The following is a 15,588-nucleotide window of genomic DNA, read 5'->3' on the forward strand; positions in this document are numbered from 1 at the left end:
GAATCGAAAGAACGGTCTAAACAGTGGACTTCACCCGGCGAACCTGCTCTAAAGAAGGCAAAAACGGTTCCATCGGCCGGAAAGGTCATGGCCACCGTTTTTTGGGATTCGCGAGGCATCATCTTCACCGACTATTTGGAGAAGGGAAGGACAATTACGGGGCAGTACTATGCTGATTTATTGGGCCGATTCGACGCTGAATTGAGAAGAAAACGGCCCCATTTGGCGAAGAAGAAAGTGCTCTTTCACCACGACAACGCACCAGCTCACTCGTCCGCAATCGCTACAGCAAAACTGGTCGAATTACGCTATGAATTGCTACCTCATCCTCCATATTCCCCCGATTTGGCCCCCTGTGACTTTTTTTTGTTTCCAAACATGAAAAAATGGCTTGGCGGAAAGCGGTTCACGTCAAACGAAGAAGTTATCGCGGAAACAGAGGCCTATTTTGCGGAGTTCGAAAAATCATATTTTTTGAATGGCTTAAAAAAGTTGGAATATCGCTGGACTAAATGTATTGAACTAAAAGGAGACTATGTTGAAAAATAAATAAAAAAAAATTTTTTTAAATGCGTTTTCTTCCCTAACACGGGTACTTATCATACACCCCTCGTACATATTCTGTAACTTCCTATATTTTACTATGCATTATCAACCGTCGCCGGCAACACATTGTCGCCTTAGCCTTTAGTTTATCTCGCTCAAAAACACAAACATTCACACACCTGTACTCTCATTCACCGACGGAAAAAGGTCCCCTCTCTCGAAATCAAAACAGACGCGGTTCCTCGAACATCTCTCGATGTGCTTGCCGACGACAGAGTGTACTCAACCGACTTGTAATAAAGATCGCTCATCTAAATTTATCTTGATAAGAAATAACTCGCTTTGCTTCCTATCTCGAACAACCCGACATCACCAGTTCCTTACAAATCACTCCAGTTTCTGATAATCAACTATCATAATACGAAACATTTGTACATATAAACTTTTAGGAAAAAACCACTATTTTAATGAAAAAATGCCGGCAGGTTAAGAGTTAAGAGATTCTTGAGAAGCTGTTTGTCTGTACACGGCCTTGTATCGATTGGAGCGGATATATAGTTGCGTATATATCCTGCGCCACTAGTTATATAATTTATAATATTGAGAGATTTATTTTTGACTTTTTTAGAAAAAATATTGAAATTTAGAGATGTTATAACGAGGTTCTTGAGCTGCTGTTGTTTGTATACGGCCTTGTATCGATTGGAGCGGATATAGAATTGCGTCTAGATCCTGCGCAACTAGTTATATAATCTATGACATTGAAAGATTCATATTTGACTTTTTAAGACAATCCCGACGTATATATTGATATACGAGTCAAACGATATATATATATATATCATATCAAGTAGATTAATAATAATTGTGTATCGATATGTTTCTGATTCATCTAGCGTTATAGCGCATGTATTGTTATAAAAATTATCCGGTTGGTTATTAGAATTCGCGAAACTTTAGATTATACTTTGCGAGCGAGGAGTATAATATGTTTAGATATTTTGATCGAGATAATACCGCTGCCGCCGCTGCTGCAGCATCCACTCTGCCGATATTCTCCCGAGTTGCTAAGTCCAACAATCGTACAGGTATTTCATAATAATGTTACGTCCCCGATATCGGTAGTAGTTATAACGCGAAAAACGACAAATTATAATTCTATAAAACTTTGCCGTCGAGAGTAACAGACAGACAGACAGACAGACAGACACATACTCTTTAGCCCGCGGCAACAATTTCATACATATCGCGTACACAGTTGTAGCTGGAGATATATGTAATTATGCCTGTTGAAACTCTCAAAGGGGGAATCGTCCGATCGATCGCACGGATATATATGTAGGAATCATGTTGCTGGTACAAGTTTCTCTCGCGGCGGTGACGTTCGTGTTGTTCTAGTTGGTGTTGTTGGTAAGGTGGTGGTACTAGTACTTGGTGGTTGAGTTCGCAAAACTCTAGATTCTACTTTGCAACCGAGGGAGTATAACGTTTCGAAAATTTGATTAAGATAATAATACCGCTTCTACTTTTATATTCTCCCGAGTTGCTACGTCATAGGCGGGGGAAGGGAGTCCGCTATTTCCTCCTACATCCCCATCCCTGCCTTGCGCCCGTGGACTGGGGGCTTTGCCCCCCCGAATCCCCCCGTGGTGTTGCGAATAGTTTGCGCGTGACTTTGTAAATCTTTAAATTATTAAGATACGAGTGTCGGATGGTTAGGTTGTGTCGAGCGAGAGTACGTATGTGTTCTTCTCCGTCGGTCTCGATTCTCCAGTCTATCTAATTTCCGTAAATCATCCGAGTCGCCGACACCTCTGAAACTTGAATCGTTTCAAAGACAAAGATACGTGTCGACAATTTTCCCAATTTCTCAGAGTCGCGCGGCATGGATGGATGGATGGATGGATCGGGATGATGATTGCCGGTTGTGTCGAGTCGGGGGTGACGTAAAGAGCCTCTCGGGATTCTCTGGTTTCGCCGTGCTATCGATTAACGCTTTTCTGAATTTTCAACAGTCCGTATCTCGTAGACGGTACGTCCGGGAACCAAGTGTTATTATCATTATTTCGAGGACTCGGCGCCCCATTTACCATAGTGTTTGCAAAGTGTTGGAATCTTGCGCCGTCTTCGAGTAGTTTGATTTTAAAATTTCTTAAGTACAACGCGAGAGTGGGGGGCTTCGCCCCAACCCCCCACCGAGGGGTTTTGCCTCTCTGGACCCCCGGCCGCGCCCGGCCCGCTCGTATCCGGGTTTTACGGATGTTCGCGACTTTCAGGGGATCGAAGAAGAGGGAAGATGGTACCGGGGGTATCTCCGCCCCGTTCTCCGACCGTTCCCCGGGTCCTCGCAAAAATCGAAACTTCGACTCACCGTAACTTCCAAACCTTAGATGAGAGGGGAGTGGGGGTCGGTGGCATCGACTCGGATTGCGACCCCATTAACCCTCCACTTCCCACTTCTCATCCCCTATCATCTTTCGATGATATATCAACCATTCTTGAAATTTTCTCGAAACTTGGACGAGACTGAAAAATTTCGAGAAAACTCTTGGACGAAACTTCGATGATTTCGAGAAACTTAGAAGAAACTCTGGAAAATTTCAGACAACTCGGACGAAACTCTGGAAAATTTCATAAAACTTGGAAGAAACTGGAAAATTTCGACCACGTTTTGGATTCCCTTAAGCGACGCGAGCTTTCGAGACCGTCAGTCCGTTAATTCTATTATGTACCACTATCGTCTCTCCGGATATTGCGTGTCGCAATTTCGCGTTATTGCGTAGTTGTGTGATTGCGTCTTCCGTCTTGTTAATATTGTCGTCGTTGTAACCGGCCATAGCCGGCATGTATTACTTGCGTGAGTAAAGTGTCGTTTGTCGTGTGAGCGCGAATGTGAGTACAAGTTGCGATAATCCCATTGTTAAAAAGAACATGCGTAACTCGCGACCACTGGCAAGCGCGAGAGCGAGAGAGAAAGTACACGCGGTACCTTTGTCCGCCAGTCGGATATCGATTTCGCCAACATAGATCGCGCATGCGGCTTCCCCGTCGCGCTGTGTTTTATGTAAAATCATTTTCGCGATAGCGTCGCTCTTTCTAATTGCGTATTTTGTATTGGCGAAAATCTTTCTCGTTTTTGCATCCGACTCGCACGGAGCAAGAGTATATTTTAGAGTGTCGTTGTCGTACATCCCGGCAACCTAATATTATTCGCTATTGTTGTTTGCAATCCCGCAGCTGTTGTCGTTCTTTAAGTGCTAATCTATTTGCCAGTTTAATATTGATTAGCGTTATTACGGTATTTTTTTTTATATATTTTAATTGTAATTACGGATAACAATTTTTATGTTACTTTACTTTTCTTTATTGGTTTCTGTTCTATTATTGATTCTATTGTTCAACTAATTTTCTTTATTCTATTTTTGTAATTTTCTATTATCATTTTGTTAACTTTACCTCGCGTTTTTTATTTGATCTAAGTGTCTCGTTACGTAAAATTATCGGTCTTGTTCTTGTCTTCTCTCGCGCTTTTTAATATTTTTGGTTAGAATAATTTCGCGGCAACTCCACCCTGTCCCTTTACCATTAAGAAAGCTAATCGGCCCGTAGCTGAATTCTCGGCCAAAATTTTGCGTTTGATTGGTTTCTCGCGGATTGACGCGTGAAAGACCGCGTCTGGCGCACAGAAATTTCGCGTATCTCTCGGCTGGTGTTCTGCTGCGGCACGCGCGGAACAACCTACATCCTAATTTCTTACGCACGTTCATCAAACTCCTTTTTTGCTGACGGCAACTCCTTTGCTTCCTTTGCTTCGTTTCTTTTATTATTAAGAGAAAATTCCGTCACAATTTATAAAAGAAATAGTAGAATGACAGCGTAACAAGAAGTAGTTATTATTATGAAACAAATAGTAAAATAGTAGCATAACAAATAAGTAGTTACGAATCTATTTTGTAGTATACATGGTCAGAATAGTATTCAGATTAATTAATATAGCACATAAGGTGGCAACAGTAAAACATCGTAATCACACAAAATGTAAAGTATAATATAAATCCTTCCTTTAAAATTAGTATATGTTTTGATTCGTTCGGTAAGATTCATGTGTCATTATAATATTATTTATAAGTGTATATTAATAAACCTCGTCATAGTTTTCGTTATGAGGCAACAAAATATTGAATAAAAATATGCGAATAAATTTTGTGTTAAATTGAAAGAAAACGCCACAAAAATAACGATAGAAGTTAAAAAAAGTATTTGGCAATCATGTTTTATCATATGCTTATTCAATGGTAACAAATGATTTTGGAAGATCGCGAAACGGTTAAAGATAAATTGCACGCTAATAAAAACCTAAGTACGTGATAAAGCATGATCACCAAATATATGAAATCTGATGATATGAAAATAATCTCAATGTCTGACTCGCGTATAGATACGGAGTGCCTCGCTGTCACTGTGCGTAAATTTGGCGCGAGACACTGCCGTGTCTCCTAATGTTACTTTGTTTTCATGTAAAATATATAATATTTTATATAAGTACAATAAAAATAAATGCTTTGCTTTACAGATATGACAATATGCCACGCAGGATTGCCGTGCCACCAGAAGAGAGCATCCCAGTTGTCAAAAAATGTATGCAACACTTTCAAATTGAACACTTACCCCCCACCCCCCTCCCGGCCTGGTCAGCGAAAGTATGGAGGGAAATATCTGTTGCGTTAGGCAGAAAATGGAGTTCCGCAACTTGTTATACAAATGTGTGCAGCGATCGGAACTCCATCCTCAGTATAGCCAGACGGGAAATTGGTGTGTTCATGTGTCTTCTGCACACAGGACGTGAAAACGTTTGCCACGCGACAAGAGGCGACGCGGTAGCCAATCAACGTACCGCTTTTTAACGATTAGTAAGAGCTGTAAGTTTATTACCGCCTCACTTCTTGCCGCGCGGCAAGCGTTTCCGCATCCTGTATGCAGAAGCCCATACTGTCAAAATTAGACCAGAACAATAATTCAAACATAGAAAAATCTATATGAGATCTGGAAAGTTTGATAGCGACGAGTCATACTCTGAATTGAGTAATAATGAAAATCGTTTGTTGGATACGTTTGATTTGAGCCTAACTGAGCAACAGTGGAATGACATTAAGCCTGATATTATTGAGAGCAGTTTGAAAGCAAAATTAAAGTAAAAAATATGGACAAACAAAATTGCCATTTTATTTTTTAAACAATATCTACTTCCGTGCGCATTCGTGTTTAAACGAGCTGAAGAAATTTTATCTCAGAACGATATATGTATATACTATATATAATCAAAATAATGATCGTGTAAATCCAAGAAGTACTGTAACATTTTTTGGAGATATGCTAAAAACAATTTGGAGTTGAGAGAGAGAATTTAAGAATTCAAATTACAACACAAGATACTGAAAATCACGAAGCAGTCAAACGACCTTTGAAGCAAACGACGAAAAAAAGTATAAAAGAAACTCAAAGCAGAAGGGTCTTCTGACATGTAACACTACCCAACTGATACTCACCGATTTGAATGAAACTTAACATACTTATTAAACACCGAAAAATATTAAATACGTGTTTTTTTGTTTCGGCTAAACACGCTTTTTAGGGGTAGAAAGCACCACTCAACCCCTGGAGGTGGAAACAGTTATGGCTAATTATTTCTGAAACGATACATTTTCTGAAAAAAATGCTTAGGACCAAAGTTGTAGAGTTCAAAGTGATGCACTTGATGGCGACCTTGAAGTCGACCTTGAGGTCGATTTTCAAGGTCAATTAAATTTGGAAATAATTAGCCGTTGCCGGACTTTGACCACATCCTGTATCTATAATCAGTAATTTTATGCGTTGACTCTAAATCTGTCTTCAGAATTGATTTGTTGCGTTATTTTCCTAAAAAAAGAAAAAAAACCTGACGTAATGGGAAAATAGGCGCAAATTTATAGGAAAAATAAGGAGAAAAAAGTTTTGTAAGTAACTTCAGAATAGAAGTAAAGATAAGAAAACATAAAATGTCACTCTAATTATAAGTTAAACATTACCTTCATGCTATATTAGAAATTTTCAAATTTTTTAAAATTTTTATTGCTACTCTGGAGTTATCCACAATATCTTTTACTCTTTATTTTGTATTAGGATTTCATTCGGACATATGATCAATTATTATTTTCCCGACTGTCGTTGAGCAAGCATTTTCCAAAATTACTTCTTGATCACTTATTTGCTATGAGCTATCTTGCTCGTGAATTTCGTTCGAATATACCTTCAATTATCATTTTCACATCTGTACTTGGGCGAGTGTTCATTGTTTATAGTTTTACGTCAATTGTTCTTACGACTGCTATTTCTCGTGAATGTTTTCAAAATTCTTTCGGAATTTACTGCAAGTACTTTTCCATCATTTGTTCCCACGACTATTTTTTGTGTTAATTTCATTTAGGTTTACAATCATAAACTCTGCTTTCTATGAATTTACTTTGAATCTCTGTTATAATATTGTTAAAGCATTGTTAATCTGTAAAATTTCATAATGTCATTAAACCCAAAAAATATTTTAAAGTTATTATGCCTCACTTTCGAGGACCCAGTGTACAATATAGAATCTAGAATAACAGATAAAGAAAGATCATTCGCTTCTCAACTTGCAGATTTGATAAAAGACGCTATCAATTTTGATATATTTAAAGAGACTTATGATACTTTGAACTGTACTGATGCTAGTGTGATTCCTGATGCTGTTTTAGTTGAAGGCAACCCAGAAGATGTTTCGGAAGTTATGCAAGACGATACAAAATTCAGAGAAATTGTAGACATTGATTATAAGAAGAGAGTAATTGAATTTTGGCGATCTGGACAAAAGAAAAGAAGGAATATAGAATCAGTTAAAAACCGATTTAAGAAAGTTATAAATGTAACACAATTGTACCGATGGGAAGCACAAGTTGCTGAGGGTGGGTCAAGGACCGATAAATTGTTATATATCTCTCAATACGTTCTAGAACAATTTAACAGTGCATCTGATCGAAATCTACCCATTCACGATTTAGATCTAAAGAGATGGGCCTTGAAAGCAAGAGAGGTAGTTCATTTGCCTTCTCAATTATTTACGGCTTCATCAAAATGGATACACAACTTTAAAATACAACATGGTATTGTTTCAAGAAAAATAAATAAATTCGTGACACAAGCGCATATTTTAAATAAAGCAGAACTATTGGAACAATCTTCCAATTATGTGAGTCAAGTTAAACTAGACATAGGCTTGCTAGGAACAGCAAACGTTTACAATTCATATCAATCAGGGTTCAATTTGGAAACACATGCTGGTCGTATATTAGCCTCAAAGGGTTCTTTGAAAGTGGAGTGTCTTGCTCAATCTTTGAATTCCTTGACTCACAGTTCCACAATACAACCTTTAATATCTGCCGATGGTATCTTGAAATCCCCCTTATTAATAATTCTGCAAGAAACAAGTGGCCGTTTCGGACCGATAATACAGAAGTCAATGTACAAAGCAGATAATATCCTCGTTTTTGCCACAAAATCTGGAAAATTGACATCCGACATTGTTATTAAATGGTTTGAAGATGTCTTCTTGCCTAATGCTGGCAAGAAGTCTATTTTGTGTTTGGACTCTTGGTCAGGACAAACAGAAAAGAAATTTGAAAATATAGACAAGGGTAATAAAGAAGTAAAAATCCTTACAATTCCTGCGGGAACAACTGGCTTCACTCAACCATTGGATGTCTACGTATTTAGACCGTGGAAAAACTTCCTGAAACAATTTTCGGACTTAATTCTCTTATACAACTATGATATTAACCTACATTTGAGGAATAACATTCTCAAAATTCAATCATTAATCCACAATCAATTCTCATCACCCCGATTCCAAAACATGATTAAATATGCCTGGTGGAAAAGTGGATATATTGAAGAAAAACCAGATAGATGTGAAACGCCTGTTGATTTCTGTTTAAACAATTGCGGTTATCTGCAAAATCAGCAATAACATTGCAGTAATAAAATGTGCGTGGTATACTAACTCTCTGTGTATGGAGCATTTTTTGCGATAGAAGATAAAGCTATTCCTCATTATTGCCATGAATATAAAGAATAATGCCAATTATCATGGAATTTATACTCATAGACTATGAAAAGAAATTATGAAATCTTGCCTTCACTGGCTGGATTTCGCTCACATCTTGCCTTCACTGGCTGGATCTCGACCATATTTTGCCTTTACTGACTGGATTTCGCTCACATCTTGCCTTCACTGGCTGGATCTCGATCACATCTTGCCTTATTTGAATGAATAATTAACTTTTAATTCCTTTATTGATCGAATTATTGACTGATCTTGCCTTAATTGGTTGGATCAATGAACAATTTTAAATTGCAGAGGCTTGTTTTATTTACAAATCACCAACGTTCTGAATGTAAAATTTTACGCTCTATCGATTCTCGGGATGAAAAGTAAACTACTCCCTTTGAAAAACATGAAATGATTTTCAAATGATCTTGAAAATCGATCTCAAGGTCGACTTCAAGGTCGCCATCAAGTGCATCACTTTGAACTCTACAACTTTGGTCCTAAGCATTTTTTTCAGAAAATGTATCGTTTCAGAAATAATTAGCCATAACTGTTTCCACCTCCAGGGGTTGAGGGGTGCTTTCTACCCCTAAAAAGCGTGTTTAGCCGAAACAAAAAAACACGTATTTAATATTTTTCGGTGTTTAATAAGTATGTTAAGTTTCATTCAAATCGGTGAGTATCAGTTGGGTAGTGTTACTTGTGAGTGGCGAAAAAGGTAAGGGAGATCATGTGGCCTAATGAAACCGAACCACTCATTTTGCCAGTGGCGATGTACTTTGGCAAGCACATAAAAAGGGAGTTAACACAGAGCTCGGAATAAAAGAAAATGGCCGAGATCTCGTTCGAATGACAAAGGAAATGTTATTGATACCCAAGTATATTGGATTAATACACGATATCGGATCTCTACCATTTCATATTTGTTCAAGCAGTATTCAAACTCAATTCCATTCATATAAAGAATAAACAAGCTGTTAAACAAGAAGTCACTTATAAGTAGGGCCCGGATGTTCGGGCGATTTCTCGGGTTGCGCGCGGAGCACCGCTGTGTGCAAGTGAGGTAGCAACATTTCTCGAGGAGACACGAGGCCCGCCGACCATCAATTCGGATGCGGTCGGCGGGCGTCGGGTCTCCTGCACGCAGTGGTGCTCCGCGCGCGACCCGAGAAATCGTCCAAACATCCGGGCCCTACTTATAAGTCTCGATTTGACAGGAAGTGTCGTACAAAGACTAAATTGAAACGATCAGAAGTCTGGTCATATCTTCTTATAGTGTGACTGTAATCAATTTCGACAATACTACAATATCTGTGTATCAAATGCTCTCAAAGAAATATATCACGGAGTTCATTAAGCTTTGGCTGAAGCAATAGGTGCCTCCAAGCCCAAGCAGGTTGTCTGTGATCTTCTGTGTGCACTTTTATGTGGCATTGGTCTTGCCTTCAATAACCAAACTATTAAATCGTACGTTGATGATTCATTCAACGCAATATTAAGACCTTTTAAAGTCAGAAAAAGATCAGAACCGATAATTCGAGTCGACGCAGCTCATTTAATCGCTGCGTGTGCCGTTGGAATTGCTTGAAGTCTATTTGTCACATTTGTATTAAAATATTTTATGTTCACTGTATCGCATTGATAAAATGTATAACGTTTTCCGATTTTTAGAAAATTTTTTATTTGACCTGTGTTGTGGGTTTGCAAACTCATTAAGATGTAGAAATTGATTATTCGGAGGTATTAACAACAACGAATGCAAGAAAAAACTAGAAGGAGAGACTCATTTATGGTATAAAAGTGAATTTTGACGTACAAGGTATTGCTGACGATCTTGAACATCCAAAAGCTCAAGTTATGACCGAATGTAACGAATTGGACCAAAACAGCAGTAAGATCGGTGATTGGATCGATGAACAAGTTGCAAAGACCAAAAAAATACAACGTTATGGAAAAGAGTTGAATCCATTTTTTTATTAGAAGTCGTCAATATACTTTTGTTGCATGCTAAAGAATTCCCCCTGTGGACCAGCGTTGGGATGGATTATAGTACATCACACGCAACTTCAAGTTACGTAGAAGGTTATTTTAACAACATTAAAATCCAAATTTTGAAAACCGGGCCGATGCAAGTCGATAAATTCTTAATAAAGCATGCACATGACATCTACGGTGCAACTTTGCTTTTCTCATTGGGTATGATAAATTTCAACGCTAAACGATGTGTACAGAACACCGGTCCAATGGAAAAAAGAAGAAAGTCAGAACGAGAAAGTCAAAAGAAAATCAACAAATCTTATAAGCGATCTCTTAAACTACATTTTACTCCGAAAAATACCAAAAAGAACCAATTAGAATCAATCGATTAAAATCAACGAATGAGAACCAACGAAAATTCAATGACTTGCTCCAATGATGTTGTTGGACTAAAGACGAAGATGAACAACGAAAAAAAGTGCTTCGATGAATCAGTTTAAAACAACAATGAAAATAAAATGAAGAATTTACGTGACCCATTTGCCAACCTTAGTTGGCATCTACCATCGAACCGAACAATGAAGAGAAAACACACTTTAGTTGATTATCATCAAGCAACAAGCGAGACAATTTGGACGTCATCCGAGCAATCTATTAATTAAAGATGAAATACGAACATACTGAAGACATATAATGTCCGGATAAAGGAGGATGGGTAAAATCATCGGATTTTGGCCCAAGCGATGGAACCTTTGTTATGCATGTTTTCTTATATTTTTGGATCTGCTGAATTCAAATCAAACGTTATTTTCAAGGTACACCAATGGGAAAATATTGAAAATCGCATTTAAATTGCAGATCTGTTCTTAGCATGACCCAAGATCATTGAAGTGAACGTGGCGGCTATCTCATCTCGTGTGTGTGTGTGTGTGTTAAAAGTCAAGCATTACAAAAAATATTGTATGTGGCATGTGCGGAAGACAACGAATTACGTCGCGCTTGAAGTTGTCGCATTCGCCTCAGCTTATGATACAGATACATTCACACTCGTACTCGTGCCTTCGGCTTGTGCTACAACTTCACGCGCGACGTAATTCATTGTTTTCCACACTTGCCACACAAGATACTATTGGGATATTTCAGAAAAAATTAGTTTTATTCTCACATTTAGACTGACTTACAGTCAAATTCGGCTCTATTAAAAAAAAAAATTATTTTTATTAGAGCGCTTAGATTTATCTTTTCATATTTTCCGGCAATAATTACTCCGGCGCGGTGTTATAATATATTTCTTCATTTTTTTTTGATTGGAATGGATAAGATTGTAACATTTGTGGCGTGAGCTTAGCTAAAAAAGCAAGATCATCATATCGTCATGTAAGTGATAATATGTTTGAATACGTAATATGTTACAGAAAATCTCATCGTGACCAAACTCAAGCTGTTCAAAGCACAATTCCAAATAAGTACGACGAAGGGTCATGCTAAGAGGAGAACTTCAATTTAAATGCGATTTTCAATATTTTCCCATCGGTGCACCTTGAAAATAACGTTTGATTTGAATTCAACACATCCAAAAATATAAGAAAACATGCATAAAAAAGGTTCCATCGCTTGGGCCAAAATCCGGTGATTTTATCCATCCTCCTTTAACGAACAACATCGAAGATTACTCTTGTGATATGGATTGCTTGCTACTAAAAATTGGCGAGAAAAATTTGAAATAAATAAACTCGATTATTATTTGGATTTCAACATTAACGATGTTTCGAATTTTATTGAAATGCTATCGAACGATATTGAATCTTACCTTGATTCAAACTTCCTGGTTATAGAGAATTGGCGCAGGAAAGCTCTCAAGTAAATAATAATTTCTATTATGACAATCTCAACAAAGAAATTCTGAATAATCGCATTGTTTACGAAAACGCATTCACAATCGGTTTAACGGGTTCTAGAGAATCGAGATCATAAATATCAGGTCAATAAATGAATCTTTGCCAGATCATTTATATTTGTCGATTAGATTAATAAGCGACTTAGTCAGCTTAAAAAAAATAATACAAAACATAAAAAAGAAAATAAAAAATTAACAAAAATATTAAAAATTAAAAATTAAAAATTTGTGCAAAAATTAAAAATTAACCAAGAATAAATAATTAATACAAATAAAATGTGCAAATCCGAAGTTCGCAAATAATGTGCGACTGTGCGTGAAAGGGAGGGCGAGTGCGACGAAAAAAATGAACAGTGATTAACGAACACTAGATTATACAAGGCGCGTTTTTAAAATAAGGTCCGTTTTAAAGTTACTGTTGATCGTTGCTAGGAAACGGAATCGCACATGCGCCATGTTTAAATGTGACGTAATAGCTAACTATTAACCATTCAATCAACATTATATACGTGATTGTTGTAGTGTGTAAACAATTCAAAATGAGCGCCACGATAGATAATCCCGCCAACTGTGAGGTTCGCGCTGTAATATGTTTTTTGTTAGCAAAAAACAATAGTGTTGCTGAAATTCACAGGCAACTTTGTTTATGGTCCAAATATTGTAAGTGATAGTAAAGTTAGACAATGGTGTCGCTTGTTTAAACAAGGACGAATAAATGTTCATGACAAAGAGCGTAGCGGTCGCCCGACAGTGATAACAGATGATTTAGTAGAAAAAGTAAATGAAAAAATTCGTGAAAATCGGCGGTTTACAATTTCTGAACTATCTACTCAATTTCCTAACGTTTCACGCTCAGTAATTTGACATTGTAACAAAGAAACTTGGTTACAAAAAATTGTGTGCCAGATGGGTACCGAAAATGTTGACCAATGCACACAAGCAGAAACGTCTGGCTTCAGCTCAAAAATTTTTCCAGCATTTTAAAAATGAAGGGGATGGGCTATTTGAATACATCGTCACTGGAAATGAAACCTGGATTTCTTAGACAAATGTCGAATAAAACAATAACCAATGCAATGGCGACACTCATCATCTCCAAAAGCAAAAAAGTTTAAGCATACACCTACTGTAAAAAAAATCATGGCCACTGTTTTCTGGGATAAGAAAGGCATTTTGTTGATTGATTTTCTGGAACACGGAAAGACTGTCAATGCTGCCACGTATTGTGAAACCCTACTGCTACTTAAACAGGCTATTAAACACAAAAGACGTGGCTTGTTATCCAATGAAATCATATTTTTGCACGATAACGCTCGACCACACACAGCAGCTCAAACTACTCAGTTGTTGGAACGATTTGGCTGGGAAATTTTTGATCACCTGCCTTATAGCTTCGATCTCGCACCATCTGATTATCACTTATTCATGCATTTAAAGAAATGGCTCGCATTGCAGCGGTTTGAAAATGACGACGAATTAAAGAACGGCGTTACTAATTGGTTCAAGTCACAGGCGTCGGACTTCTACAACAACGGAATTAGGAAGCTGTTAAAGCGATACCAAAAATGCGTAGAAGTCAATGGTGATTATGTAGAAAAATAAAGTATAGTTGTAGAAGTTTTTTTACTATAATAAATAATTTTTATATGTTAAGAACTTTTTTGTATTTTAAAACGGAACTTATTTTAAAAACGCGCCTCGTATTTCACAGTTATTTACACTATGTATTTGCTATGTATATAATGCTCCGTCCGACAATAAAAGTGAGTGCAAAACGGATAAACGCGCAGAATACGAATTAAACAGCGTAACTTCGACGAGCAATGCTTCCGGGATAAAGGTTCCGTGTCCGAAAGAAGCTTGGAAGTCTTTTACAAGTCCGACAATAAAGCGAGTACGTGCTTAAGCGAGTAACTACGAACAAAGTGACAAACTGCGGCTCCGGGCGGTTCGATTTATACCTTCGACCTTCTAGAAAGTTCCGCGAAATGAGATCATCTCGCAGGCAAAATTGTTTGTTTCTAATTTTTGTTTGCTCACGGGACAGTTGCTCGTAAGCGTTCGAACAACTGCGACTTTTCGACCCTCAAGATGTGCGCGCAAGGCTCGCGATGCGACGTGAGATCGAGAGAGCGCGGGTGAGGATTGGCGCACGAATAGAGCAGCGCGAGCCTCTTGACTGTCGCGCTTTTATTGATAAAAGAAGGTTGAGAATATGGACCATACACTTTTACTCGATCACACAATTCGCAACATAAAAAAAAAATTAAAAAATTTTAATTAAAAAAACTTGGCGTAGCTAAATTTTAAAATTAACTGTAGTATATTGTTTAATTTAGCAGCGCCAACATTTTTTAATTTTTTTTATTTGTATTAATTTTTAATTTTAAATTTTTATTTTAAATTTTGTTTTTTTATGTTTTGTATTATCTTTTTTTATTACAATTCTCTCTCTGCACGGGTTTGCAACTTCCAGCGTGAAGGGAGTTTTATAATTATACGATTCTATATATGTTTGCAACTTCTAGCATGAAAGGAGATCTATAATTATATGATTCTACATAGGTTTGCAACTTTCAAAAGGACAACGCAAAAGGAGGTTCAGCTATATAACCGGGTGTTTCGGGAGCAAGGTCTATAAATATATGTGAGTTTGGAACTTTAATGTTTTACTAGTACATGTTTCTATTTTCACTCGTAATTTTATTAAATATCATTACTTTTTACTTTCTTAGTACGACTCTATATGGGTTTGCAACTTTAATTTGTTACTGGCGTGCATATACTTGGCGCATTTTTTTACCTTTTTAAAAAGATAAGTTTTTAGAGTGGTGTTTTCAGAGTACCCTGTAGTGTGGGAGGTAGCACGGAGGGGCTTCCGTGAATGACGCTCCCTCGGTGAATAGGGACATGTGGTCAAGGCACTGTGGCGATATGGGCCGGGTTTTTCGCGCATGCTTGGCCAGTACGCTTTCAATAAAGTATCTATTTTCAAGAAAGAAGGGTATTGTTAATCACTCGCGCAAATTTTTTCTTTTTTAATTTTTGAGAA

The sequence above is a fragment of the Prenolepis imparis genome, unplaced genomic scaffold, assembly GCF_030444845.1.
Source record: "Prenolepis imparis isolate NDT839.2.m4 unplaced genomic scaffold, iyPreImpa1.0 SCAF_39, whole genome shotgun sequence".
NCBI lineage: Eukaryota > Metazoa > Arthropoda > Insecta > Hymenoptera > Formicidae > Prenolepis > Prenolepis imparis.